The 13,892-nt window shown below is 42.0% G+C and overlaps 1 protein-coding gene across 5 annotated transcripts in view; it reads left to right on the forward strand.

The window, feature by feature from the left end:
* FARS2 (phenylalanyl-tRNA synthetase 2, mitochondrial) overlaps window positions 1–13,892 on the forward strand; it is a 608,095-nt gene that overhangs the window by 71,035 nt on the left and 523,168 nt on the right. The window lies entirely within an intron of this gene.

Raw genomic sequence — 13,892 nt, forward strand, 5'->3', positions numbered from 1 at the left:
AGCATGAGCAGGGGAGGGTCAGAGAGAGAGGGAGTCACAGACTAAAACAGGCTCCAGGCTCTGAGCTGGCAGTCAGCACAGAGCCTGACGCGGGGCTCGAACCCACGAACCGTGAGATCATGACCTAAGCGAAAGTCGGACGCTCAACCGACTAAGCCACCCAGGCGCCCCACAGAAGTCACAGTCTTGTGACAGCTTACAGGACTGGGGAGTGCCTTTGCTGGGGTCCAGGTGAGTGATCAGGGAGGGGTGACCTAAAGGAATGGAGAAAGAAGACCTTTGAGACAGAGGAGTGGCAAGGGTTTGAGGCAGCAGAGTATATAAGGGGAAGTCAAGAAAGGGCCAGTGTGAGGAGAGCACCCCCAAAATGGGGAGGTGATATGATCTAAGGCTAAAGACGCAGGGAAACTGACCCTGTGGCAAATGTAGGCCATGGTAAGGATTTTGGACTTTATCAAGAGCAATGAGAAGCAACTAAAATTTTTTTCTTAAGAAAAAATTGTTTAGTAAGGAAACAGAACGGGGTTGGGAGGTGTCAGAGGGCTTATGAAGAGTCAGCCTAGTGGCTGAATTTTGAAAGATGATGAGGTATTTGCTGTACGAAGGGAGGAGGTGTGTTTTAAACCTAGGAATCAGTGTGTGACCACACAAAGGCCTCCAGCCACTTGGCATCTTCAGGAAAATGGGAGAAGTTTGATGTGGCTGAAGTGAAAAGAGACAGGAAGAGAGGAGGCAGAACACAAATACCGGCATGTAAAGCTAGGAAGAAAGACTTTTATTCCAGAAGCCATGTCAAACCTCTGGTGCATTTTAAGTAGAGGGAGGCGGGTGGCTGGGTAGGAGAACGTATATCTTGGAGCCAGTCAAAGTTTTGGGTTCAAATACTGCCTGTACTCCTTACAGGGTGCTTTAGCTGGATAAGCCAAGGTATTCCTTCCTGGCAGAAATCATCCACCTACCATGCTTAGCCCAGTGCCCAGTACCTGCTCAGTGAGTTCGCTACCTGCATTTAGAAACCTCGCAGTGAGGAGAGCAGGGTGCAGAGGGGACTGACAGTAGAATGCAGGTGCAGTGGCCCAGGTGAGGAGTAATGATGGGGTGGGCTAAGCAAGTGGGGACGAAGCGGAGGAGATGGGCCTGAGTGGCGTGCAGGCAGAATGTGGAAGAACAGGGAGCATTCCTGGATGAATGCCCGGTTTCCAGCTTAGCTGGGCAGGTTTGGAGGCGGTGTGAGTTGCTTATGGCAGCTGGTGCTTGGGCTGGAAATGGACAGACTTGGGTGGCAAATGAAACCATGGATTGTGATAAAGTTAATGGAAAGGTACAAAGAGGGAAAAGAGGAAAGACCAAGCAAAGGAACCTGAGAATGAACAGACCTGTGGGTGTATCAGGGTCTCAGGGGAAGGAAGTCCTTCAGCTGTGGGGAAGGAGAGGTGCCTAATCCGGGTACGGAGAATGAAGGCTGTAGTCAGGATTTGGGGCCTGCAGGGGTCAGAGTCTGTGAGCAACACCCTTCCCAGGAGGCTCCCCAGCAGGGTCTGCCCTAAGTTACTGATCACCTTCTGTGATTTCCTTTGAGTTTTTAAATTTGGGGATAAAGCATTAAGTTGCCACTAAACATTGTGGCATGCTTGACTCCACAAGTTTAGAGGGCCACCAGTCCTGAAATCTGTTCATCCTGGATCCGAGAAGGAAAGAAACAGAGCACTGAACTCGAGTACATTTAGAGTGCTCAATAAACATCTGTTAAATGAATAAGAGATAACTGGACCAGGGTAGAGTATCAAAGGCTCGTTCTGGTTCCAGTCTGGCTGCAAGGAACTACTTTCTCATTAATTTAGCATTTTGCTTAGTAAAGGGCAAAAGAGATTCTAGATAAGAGACGCTTTTGCCTATAGAAATGATTTGTGCTTAAAACAACATCATTGTTAGGGATCAGATGCTGGGGAGGGATAATCACATAGGGAAGATATTTGTATTTATTCTCAAACTGTGGATATGCAAATTGAAATGTATGCGGTCATTAAATGAATAATTATAGTACAAAATAATATACATTCTTGAAGTTTTATTTATTTATCTATTCATTTATTTATTTATTTTGAGACAGAGAGATGTGGGAGGGACAGAGAGAGAGAAAGAGAGAGACAGAGAGACAGAGAGAGAGAGAATTATAAGCAGGCTCTAAGCCATCAGCGCAGAGCCTGACAGAGGGCTAGAACTCATGAACCATGAGATCATGACTTGAGCTGAAATCAAGAATCGGTTGCTTAACTGACTGAGCCACCCAGGTGTCCTGGTATAGAATATTTATAATTGTAATGAATTGATCACGTAACTAACTTCAAACTAGGTAAAGGGGGATATACTAAATCCACCCCAAAATTACCCTAGAAACAAAAGAATATAAGGGTAATAGGTGCATTAATGACATAAAATGAGGCATCGATTAAATAAAATAACTAGTCTGAGAATAGATACAATGAACTAATTGAACATCGATGAACATTAATTGGCAAACTAAGTAAATTAATATATGAAAGATACATTAATTGGAAAAAGAAAGGCGAAATAAGTGTATATATAGTGTTGCACATTAAGTTAACATGTAGGGTGAAAGAGATGCTTTCAAAGCATGCCTGAAACGTCCAAAAACTCTCCTGAAGCTATACCACTGCACACAAAGGTACTCACAGAAAATGTCGTCCTTGTACTAAGGAGGCAGTACCCCTGAAATTTGGGGTTTCATCTGGAATGGTCTTTCTCCTTCCAATCACATTCTGATGTTTGAGTCATTCTCTCTAATCCAACATATTCAACCAATCACGATGACCAGTTCATTCTATTTCTCAATACATCTCAAGACCAGTTTCTTCTTTCCATTAAGCACCATTGCTCAGTCTGGCCTTCACCATCATCTGACTAAACTGAACTAATGCCATCCTTCCTCACTGGCCTCTATGTATGGTCTCCATCGCATTTGGGATGATCCAGCTAAGGGTGTCCCTAAAGTCTGTATGAAATACCTATGGGCTTTCTGCTGTCTAGTAACACATCTCAGCAGGCTGGAATGGCATGTGGGGCTCTGTCATCTGCCACATCCATGATCTGTCTACTCTTACCCTTGCCTGCTGTCTGTCACCAGGGGCACCAGACTTCTGGCAGTTCCTCACACCCAGCACCAATTATACTCTTTGGTTTTTTTTCACATCTGTCCCCTCTGCTTCTGCTTCCCCTTCACCGGCAAATTCCTACTGAATCTTTACAGCTCAGGCCAGCTACCATTGCTTTCTTTAAAAAAAAAAAAATTTTTTTTTAACATTTATTCATTTTTGAGAAAGAGAGAGACAGAGTGTGAGTGGAGGAGGGACAGAGAGAAAGGGAAACACAGAATCCGAAGCAGGCTCCAGGCTCTGAGCTATCAGCACAGAGCCTGACACAGGGCTCGAACTCATGAACCGCAAGATCATAACCTGAGCCAAAGTCAGAAGCTTAACTGACTGAGCCACTCAGGTGTCCCCTGCTGCTTTCTAAGCCTTACTTCCCTTTCTGGACAGACTATGTTGCACTGTCTTGTCTGCTCCCACAATGTGCTGCTCAGTTCCCTATCAGTCTACCACTACCACATTGTTGTAAAATCCTCAGTGAGTGCATTACTGTTGTGCACTGAACCACGAAGCTCCTCTGAGGCAAAGATCATGTTCTGTTTATCTCTGTACCACCAGCAGGGAGCAAAGGGTCTGGCACATCGCAGGTATCCAAAGAATGTTAGCCAAATGAAGGCCCAAACCAACCTCCCATGTCAAAACTATGTATTACAGTGATAGGGTTTTTTGGGTTGTGAATAAATGCCTGGCAATGAACGGGACTCCACAAGTTTAACTGAGCTGGTTACATGACTGCTGGCTACTACAAATCCCAAAGATTTGGCAGCTGGACGGTCAGTATAAAAGATCACTGTGTAGTAGCTAATTAACTTTATCTGCTGAAATAGAGAAGTGACTTTGTAGTACTTGCTGTATGCCAAACATTCTGCTAGAAACTTTTGCAATGTTAGCATTCTCAATTTACAGACGCCGTACTGGGGAGTAAATGATAATCACTGAGCTAGTAGCTAGTTGACCTCAAATCTGAGTATAAGTTTTTTTTTTTTTGAAGATTAAGCAAGTGTGGTATGCTCTACCAACTAAGACAGTCAAGGTATCCCTGAAATAAGTTTCTTGATTCAAAGGCCAGGAATCTTTTTTTTCCTTTTTCTTTTTTTTTTTTTTAAGTTTTATTTGTTTATTTTGAGAGAGACAGAGACCATGTGGGTGGAGGAGAGGCAGAAAGAGAGGGAGACAGAGAATCCCAAGCAGGCTTCCCACTGCCCGTGCAGAGCCCGATATGGGGCCTGGACTCAGGAAACCATGAGATCATGACTTGAGCTGAAACCAAGAAGTCAGATGATTAACCGACTGGGTCACCCAGGCGTCCAGGCCAGGAATCTTTCTATGTCAAGACTGCCTTGCTCATGGTTCTTATTAATAATAGTGAAAACAATATTTAAAGCAAATTAGCTCAGGAATGATAACATTAGGGAAAGAAATAAGGGGTAAAAGAAAATAAAGGAGAAGTCCTAGCATCAGGTCATTGCAATTGTTGTTTCTCTTTTGTCATGAAAGACAGTTCTATGAGCTATTTTTTTTGTTTAAATCTCAAAATATCTGAGGTAAAAACACTACTATACTTTCAAAGAGAGTTCCAATAATGAGTGGCTATGAAGCCACATAGATAATCAAGATATCGCACTGATACATTAATTATAACTTTGGAAATTCTAAATCTGCTTCTTAAAATAGGAGGGATGAGATCAATTGAAAGAACCCTATTCAAGGCATACCTATTGCTAATCTAAACAAAAGCCAGGAGGACCCATCTTAATTTAGCTGATTCTTGATAAATCCAGAAATTCAGTTTGGTCCATGTAACTGATCTAGCTGTATAAGTAATTTGCTTTCTGTAGAATTTTCCTAAATTGGCTAGGAACCAGTTAATCAAAAAAAAATAAATGCTAAGGCATATATAAAAATCTATGATCTGATGAAATGGGATTCAGTGTCAGCAAAGGGGTCATAGAAGAGAAGAAATAGGAGATGAAGTACCTTTCACCTGTGGCAAAGTAGTTGTAAGGCTATTGATGCAAGTCATTGAGAGGCAGGCAATTTTCTATGGAGCTCATTACAGCAGTTTTCAAACAGAATGTTTTTTAAGTACAGTTGCATTAAAAAAAATGTATACTCTAGTACAACACAATAATTTAAAGATACTTTATGGAAATCCTATTTACTTATAATTGTATTTTGTGGTCTAATTTTACTTTCTTATATATTCTCTACCTTTATTTTCTCTTTGCCCTGATTTTCTCATTTATTATTTTTTAATTATAACAATTATTTCATTTTATTGTGTTTTACTGCATATATTCTTCAAAGTTTTCAAAATGCTTTAGGGGCTAAGAGGAAGTATAAATAGAATAAGTGCAATTTGGAAACTCTTATAAAACTAAACTCAGTAAGTCAACAATGATACATAGATGTAATAATTTTTTTAACACTTCTCTCTACTGTTAAGAATAAAAAACAATACGTTATTCCTGCCCCCCACCCCACATTCAGGCAGGTGAATATTTTAAATATTTTCTTTTCTAAGTTATCTATATAATTTTTACTTATGTTTCAAAACCATGATCACTCAATATGGCAGAACTTAGCAATGAAAGAAAAAAATTTTTTGTGGGGGAATTTCAAGGGTATTCAACGATAATGAATAATCCTTCCTTGAAGAGTCTAAGAAGCTTTTATTCTTTAAAAAAATTAAATAAAAACTTTTTTAATGTTTTATTTATTTTTAGGAGACAGAGAGAGAGAGACAGCGTGAGCAGGGGAGGGTCAGAGAGAGAGGGAGACACAGAATTGGAAACAGGCTCCAGGCTCTGAGCTGTCAGCACAGAGCCCGACACGGGGCTTGAACCCACGAACAGCGAGATCATGACCTAAGTGAAAGTCGGACGCTTAACCGACTAAGCCACCCAGGCGCCCCTAAAAAAAATTTTTTTTAATGTTTATTTATTTTTTGAGAGACAGAGAGAGGGGGATGGGGAGAGAGAGAGGGAGACACAGAATCTGAAGCAGGCTCCAGGCTCTGAGCTGTCAGCACAGAACCCAACGCAGGGCATGAACTCATGAACTACAAGATCATGACCTGAGCCAAAGTCGGACTCTTAACAGACTGAACCACCCAGGCGCCCCTAAGAAGCTTTTATTCTTTAGCACAAATGAATGGTCTCTAGTTGTTGAGTTGTTGTGGGGCTTTGTAGAGAGAAGGGGTAAGGTAAGAACAGTTCTAATAAAGTGCTACGAGCCGTCTTAGGAATTCAAATTTAAGACTAAATTTGGGAAGAATTTAGAAAATTTAATAGTTGTCTTTTTCTCTTTTATTGTTCTTCTCCTTCTCTGTGTTCTTGCACAGCCTGTACTATAATTCACAGAAAGGTATGATTTGTTCAACATTTTAGAGCAAAACTCTAATCTGGCTGCTTATTACAGAATTCTGTGGTTATACATGTATTTCAAGACTTAAGAAAAGGGAAAACTTTTTACAGAGAGATGGTGGGAATCCTACAATCTTGCTTAGAACATCAAAAAGTAAAATGCAACATTTAATGCTCACCAACCTGAGAGCTGTCCTAGGTGGCATGTCTGCATGGCTCCAAACTGAGTGAGGGAATAAGAGGTGCAAAAGAACAAGAGTTCTTGTGGAATTTCCCACACATCAGAAACTTTTGGTTAAAGGCAGGTTTTACTTTGAGAAAAAGTAAAGATTTTCTCAGTGGGGAGGCTGAAATTATCTTTATTAAAATGAAGAACATATTTAAGGATTTGAAGTTCCTATATGAGAACAGATGTATGAAGTTAAAACTGAAGTCAAAGTTAGCGCCAGAGAACTGAAACAATCACTACAGTGTTATTTTCACAATATCTGTATAAGAGTCTGACAACATCTTTATGTATGACAAGTGTCTCATTCAGAGCTACCACATTCAGCAAATCTCCAGTGTTTAGGCACTGTTTCAATTTGCATTTGTTTCTTACGTTGAGTTTCTTGAGCTGTCCCACGTGTGCATTTCTTGCGCCCAACCATACTACAATCTCATAACTGCAGGGCCATCCTGTGTTTCTAGTCTATCTAGCCTGAGGCTCTACTGCAATAACTAGTGCATATATACTATGAAAGGCCTGGAACTGTTAGGAACAAACTGATTTGTCCGTTTGTTCCAAAGCAAAACAATATTGGCAGTAAGGTCTTTAGTGTAGCTGTCTTGCTTTAGAAAGGTGCTTTAGAAAGAAAGGTATTTTAGAAAGGTGCTTGGTGTTAATACTATCCACATCAGAGTTAGTATTATTCACCTTAGCATTCTTTTGTTTTTTTTTAATATTTTTAATTATTTCTGAGAGAAAGAGACAATGTGAACAGGGGAGGGTCAGAGAGAGAGGGAGACACAGAATCCGAAACAGGCTCCAGGCTCTGAGCTGTCAGCACAGAGCCCAATGGGGGGCATGAACCCACGAGCTGTGAGATCATGACCTGAGCCGAAGTCGGAGGCTTAACTGACTGAGCCACCCAGGTGCCCCTCACCTTAGTATTCTTGAGCGATCAGTGGCACATGGGGCAGAAAAGGTTGTCAATGTGAAAAGATCTGCAACAGCGAGTATAGGAACCTGTGAAGGAAACCCTCTGCTTGGTTCCTGTTGTGTCCAGGAGCTTAAGGTTCCACGTCCTCAGCTTCTAGTTCAAAGAGAGAACAGACTACTAAATAGGAATCATTATTTAGTCCATTCGCTAAGACTGCAATCAGAGACTTCAATAATGTTGCCTTTGTGTAGCAGGTAGTAACTGAGACCTGACATTTATCAACAATTAGCAGTTTATCAGTCATGAAACTAGAGAGCCTGTTGAGCTAATTCAGCTGTAAAAAGAAACTGTGAAAATAAGTATCTTTGGAATGGTGTTACTAAAACTTCTGAAGGTCAAGTCAGAGGATGCATGGGATTCTAGGAAGTTTCCATGGAAAAGTGTGGAGTTGTGGAAAAAGCAGAGCACTGGGGACTGGGAGGCTTTCTGGCTCCTATTCTGTCATTTACCAGTTGTGAGACCTTAGTCAAGCTGTTTATCCTGTCTTGACTTTTCCTTTAGACCCATTTTATCATTTGCTGGCTATTTTGCTGAGCACTTAAAGTCATCTATGATGGAACTCTAGTCCAATGCTTCAGCCAGGTACCTACCTCTGGTTCCCATGGGCCCTTGTGTTGTACCTCCCCAGTACCTCACTGTCTGTGCCTGGTGTGCTCCTCCACCCATGTCTGCATGCCCCCAGCTGTGGAAGACACCAAGTGTTGGTGGGCCCAGCAGTCATTCCAACACTTTTCTCTTCACCATCTTCCACTACAGAGCCTGGAACAGCTACACCCTCACTTTCCAGCCCTGTGCTTAGCTAGCGATAAAACTGTAACAGAGTCCTGGTCAGTGCTGTAACCAGAAGTCCACTAGAAAGGTTGCAGGCAAGTTTTTCCTTTCCTTGTGAAAAGAAAGCTTGCTCTTTCCTGGTTGAGGTGTCCTTTCTTCTTGTCTTGAATAAAGCTGATACTTGGAACTTCAATAACTGTTTGCAACCATCAGGTAGGTATAAGCATGAGAGGAAAACAAACACTCAGACATCTTGTCGTCATCTAGCGGCTAAATCAGTTCGAGGAAGTACGTACCTCCAGATCTTCCCTATGTGAGAATAAACCTTTACTTGAGTACTGTGTAAAGGTTTTCTATTACTTGTAGTCAAAAGCATTCCTAATGATGTCTATTTTTAAGGTGGTGTTTATGAGGTCAGCCTTTCCTCCTTTGTACTTTACTGATAAACTCCTGATGATACTATGAAAATTAGTGAAGGGAAATCTTACTTAAAATGCAGTTGGGAAGCCCTGTAGGGGACTGCTCACCCATGAACTTCCAGTCTAGTTCACTTTGTTATTCCAGCAGAAGAAAGGAAGGTTTTCTCCTCGCCCAGCAACAGCCCCGCCAATGAGAAACTGCCAGGACTCAGCTAGTGAGAAACCATCACCGCCCTGAATTCTTCACTTTCCTCCAACAGTCTTTTGTTCCAAGCAGCCCCTCCCAACCTCCTCCTTTTCGTGATGTTCCTCTCCTGAGTCCTCCAGACTGGCTGGCCAATATTTACCACACCTTGCAAGTCCCGAATCATAATTCCTCTGCTATTCCCAAAGGGACTCATTATGCTAGTAAAATAATGGGCTCTTTGTTTTTTTAAGGTCAACAGTACTTACCACTCTCTACCATTAATGGGAGGCTCATTTTGATTTACAACTTCCACCACAATGCTTAGTGTTACAGGAAGTATAATATCCAAAAGTTTGATGAAGAAAGAAGAAGTTCTGACACTCAGTTTGGTAAGCATAGGGGCATTATTTTTGCTTTGTCTCACGTTTTAAAATATTTTTCTAACGAGGCAAAGAGAGGGAGACAGAGGATCCAAAGCAGGCTCCACTCTATGGGCACAGAGTGCTCAGGGGCTCAAACTCACAAACCATGACATTTATGACCTGAGACGGAATCAAGAGTCAGACGCTTAACCAACTGAACCGCCCAGGTGCCCCACATTTTATAGTATTTTTAATCTGTAACAGGAAAATGGCTGATAAAAATGACCTCTGAATACAATTTCCTCTTGCTTTTCAACAAATATTCATAAGTTTACACTAGACAATTACTGTGCTAAGCACTAGGAATACAGACATAAGACAGGAACAGAATACAGACACTCAAGGAAAAATGGTGGAGACAAGCACATCTACAACGACAATCGTGTTTGATACGTGTAATAATAAATCTGAGAACATGGTGCTTCTTCAACATGCACTTACTTTCCAGTGTATCCAGACACTGGCGTCAGGCATGGCCAGAATCATGTCAACTTCCCATCCTTTCCACATCACCACTTCCGTCACCCTACTCATGAAAAAGTGCCCCTCCTCCTGTCCCAGGACCAACTGTGCTGTCAGAAACTCCACCTCTCACTTCTTGTGGGGCCCTGCTCTCAGTTATCCAAACTCCCATATCATGGTAACCAGACTTCCTGGGTTGGTGGGTCGGTTTACACTCACTCTGTCTGCTTCCTTCCTTCTGATTCACGTCTCAAACCCCGCCATCTGGGTTTTGCCTTAACCACCTCACCGGCACTGCTCTGGTAAATAAAAGTCCCTAGAGATCTCCATACTGCCCAAACCAGGCACATTTCCATCTTTATTTACTGGACCTTGCTAAAGCAAGTCACCCTGACCACAAAGACGTTCCCAAAACATGAGACTATCTTGACTTCTGTGACCCTACTCACCAGGGTCACACAGCAAGTGATAATGGTAACTCTGGCCCTGTTTGCTCCCCGGAGTTGTAGATGCTTGGGAATAATTGCCTTTGCTGCACATCAGATGACATTTACTCAAGATGCCCAAAGATGTATTTAAAAGTCTTCTTGTTGCAAGACCACCTATTTCTGTATTTCTTAAGTCAGTTAATGGAAAAACTTTACACTTAAATCTTTCTGAGCCTCCTCTTCACTAGTAACCTGGAGGTGATTCTAGACTCTGCTTAGATTCCCTTCTTCCTTCTTCCTGAATCCAAACATTCATAGGGTTCTAACAATTTTATCCTATATTAATATGCCTTTTTTCTCTATCACCTATTCTTTCCTTCATTAAGACCCTAATCTCTTCAGCACTGCTGTAATCAACATCCATTTGGTGCCCTTGTATTGAGTCCTCAAAATTATCTTCTCCATTGCTGCCTGTCACCTACCTAAAATGTAAATTTGGCCATGTCTTTTTCTGGTTTAAAATGCTTTATTGGTTGCCCGTTAGCTAAGAATAAAGCCCATGTCTAAGGCATGGTGCCTGGGTTCTTGAATATGTATGTAGCCCTTTCCACCCTCAGTCTCATCCTCTGTCACCTCATAAGTCACACTAACGCTCCAGAAATTAAATAATCTTCTGCTGTTTGTTGTTATCTGAGCACACTATCCTGCTTTTATGCCTTCAATCCAATGTCATCTTCTGGAAGTATTCTTGATTCTACCCCACCCCGTGCATGCCTATCACAGCACTTAACAGTTTGCGAAAATGGTTTCTATAACTATGTCCCACAAAGATCTGTTAAAAAAAGCCACTGATGGGCCTTGCTGAGTCCAAAGCTCCCATCTTTGTAGCTCCAGGTTTTGGTTATGGCACAGGCAGAGTTTTTGGAAGCAATGAAGTAAAATCACACTTAGGAAAAGGACCGGTTTAGATGGAGATGGGGGTTGTGGATGAGAAGAATTAGGAAAACCTCTCTCCTGATAAGGTCATGATTGAGTTAAATCTCAAGAGAAGAGGATGAACTCAAGACAAGACTGCTTAGCGTGTTTAAAGACAACAGAAATAACTTTATACAGGGGAAGGGGATGTCTTTGAAATTTGTAAGATATAGCCTTAATAAACAAGAAGAACATTCTTTTTTAATAAGTACATTTATTATCTTAGAGATACTAGTGGGAATCTCAGGTTTTAAGTCCATGATTTCAAGAAATAGTGTAAAATGATTATCGGATCTCTACAGTTAATATATTTACATGTATTTAATAAATTTGGTTCAAAAGCATTATTCAAAGTATAATTTAAACAATTACTTTCTGAATGTCTATTACTTTACAGTGGCTTATACAGATACTCATTTCCAATTTTTTGCCTATGAGCGCTGAATGATTTTCCTGCAGTTTACTCCTGTTGACTTGGCATTTATTCACTGAATAAAACTTTCCCTCAAATGTAGATTTCGCCACCTGGCTCATAAATCATTTCCAAATGGATTTTTAGAAATGTAAGAATCCTTAGAGATTACCCAGTCCAACAGGTTAATTTTACAAACAAGAAAATTGAAATACTAAGGTTGAGTGACTTGTTGAAGGTAATATATTGTCTGCGGGCTCCTACTTGACTTTTACACAGCGTTTCTTTTTCATCTACCCCATCCCTGCGGCTATCTCTTCAGTGTGTGATCTGTGTGCTGATTCCCAGTTCTTGCTTATGCTCAGAAAATCTAAATGACAAAAATATCTTCTGCCAGATGGTAGTGTAAATACCTGGTTACCGTTTATTCACCTGCATATTTTGTAGGTTTCTTCAAGAGACTTGGTGAAGTTCTTGGTGCTAAGCACTACGTTAATTTTTTGCTAAAAATTCCACCAGTATTTGTGACGTTTACAAACTTTGCCTTCCAAAGGCAATGTCATTAAGTAAAGCCATACGCTCTCACGCAAGGTTTCTTTTAGCTATCTGAGTGAATATGGTCTCACTGGTATGGCCCAGACGTTGTTCTTAAATTTATTGGAAGAATACCTTTTCTATGCAGGTATTTAAAACTTAGACAGTCATTGCTAGAGAGGCTTAGTGTTCCCAGAACCAGTAGAACTGTACTGGCTCTACTTATCATAGGGCCTCATAGCTCATATACTCACTGGGAAGTTGACACCTATCTCATCAGATCTTTCCAAGGGTAGGCTCTCTCCTAGGACACTTGGCTTGGCCAATCACCCAAAGTGAGACCTGGCCTAAATATGGCTCATACTAAAACGGACAGGATCAGGTAGTTAATAGGAAACACCAAATCTGAAAGGATCGAGAGAGAGAATTCATACAGTAGTGATGGGTTAGAAGTTATAAGGAAGCAAAAAAGAAAGCAGAGGCTGGGAGATAGACAAAGATATATGAAGGGTATAAGGAATTCAAGAATATATATGAAGAGGGACCAGGCATAGATAAAGTTGTGTGCCACATTGAGGGACGTAAGTTTAGATTCTCATTCTCCTGTTGCAAAGATTTTTAAAACTGTATACCCATCTGGTGAAGACAAGGGAAATGTTTTTAGCCCCTGGAAGTTAGTGAGACTTTTCTTTCCTTTACCGCTACCTGAACCTCCTTACAAACCATGCCTTCACCCCACCCCTCCGCAAAGCCAGTGCCCTATGCAGAAAGGATTTACTTCTGATTCTTGCAACCAAAAAAACTAGTTAAGACACCTACTAGGCTATTAAAAAAGTGGCTAGAGCGAGCTTTCAGCTTGCGGACATGTGCTACTGATTGCTTACTTCACTATCAACTTTCCCAGTCCTATGGGAAGTTCCATACATGCGACGAACGGGTCCTAGCTTGAGCCTCGGCAGCTTCCACGTCCACAGAAACACACCAGTAACCACATTTCCAGAGAACCACCGTATTCGACTCGGGGGAAAACCCCACAAGATTTGAACCTCTTCTTTAATACAATAAAAGGCAAGCCCCCCCTGCTCTTCCCCGAAGGTTTCAGAGGGCCACTGGTAGACAGGGGCACGATTTTCGGCTGCAGAGCCTCCGCATCCCCGTCCGAAAGCCTCCGGCACGTGACACGAGCTCCCCTCACCCCGGACCTCCCGGACCCCGCCGCCCACCGGGTCACCTGTAATTGTAGGCGCTGAAATGCTTGCTTTCTCTCAGCATCGCCCGGTACAGATCTAACACTTGTGCGCGGCTGGAGGCTGCCATTTTGGGGGGAAAAAAAAAAAAATAAAAGGGTCCTCTTTGAGGAGGTCCCGAGTTGAATCTAACCCACAAAACTTCAGTCTATGCAAAACCTCGAGTGAAATGAAATAAAATAAAATGCAGCGGGGCTCGGGCTCACTAGAGGGCCGCGCCTCAACCTAGGAGAACCGGGGCAGGCACCTCAAGGCGCTGCGAGTCGCGCGCCGCTTCCGAGGCGGGCGCAGGCGGGCTTCG

The sequence above is a fragment of the Crocuta crocuta genome, unplaced genomic scaffold (genome assembly GCF_008692635.1).
Source record: "Crocuta crocuta isolate KB4526 unplaced genomic scaffold, BGI_CrCroc_1.0 scaffold24, whole genome shotgun sequence".
NCBI classification, from domain to species: Eukaryota; Metazoa; Chordata; class Mammalia; order Carnivora; family Hyaenidae; genus Crocuta; species Crocuta crocuta.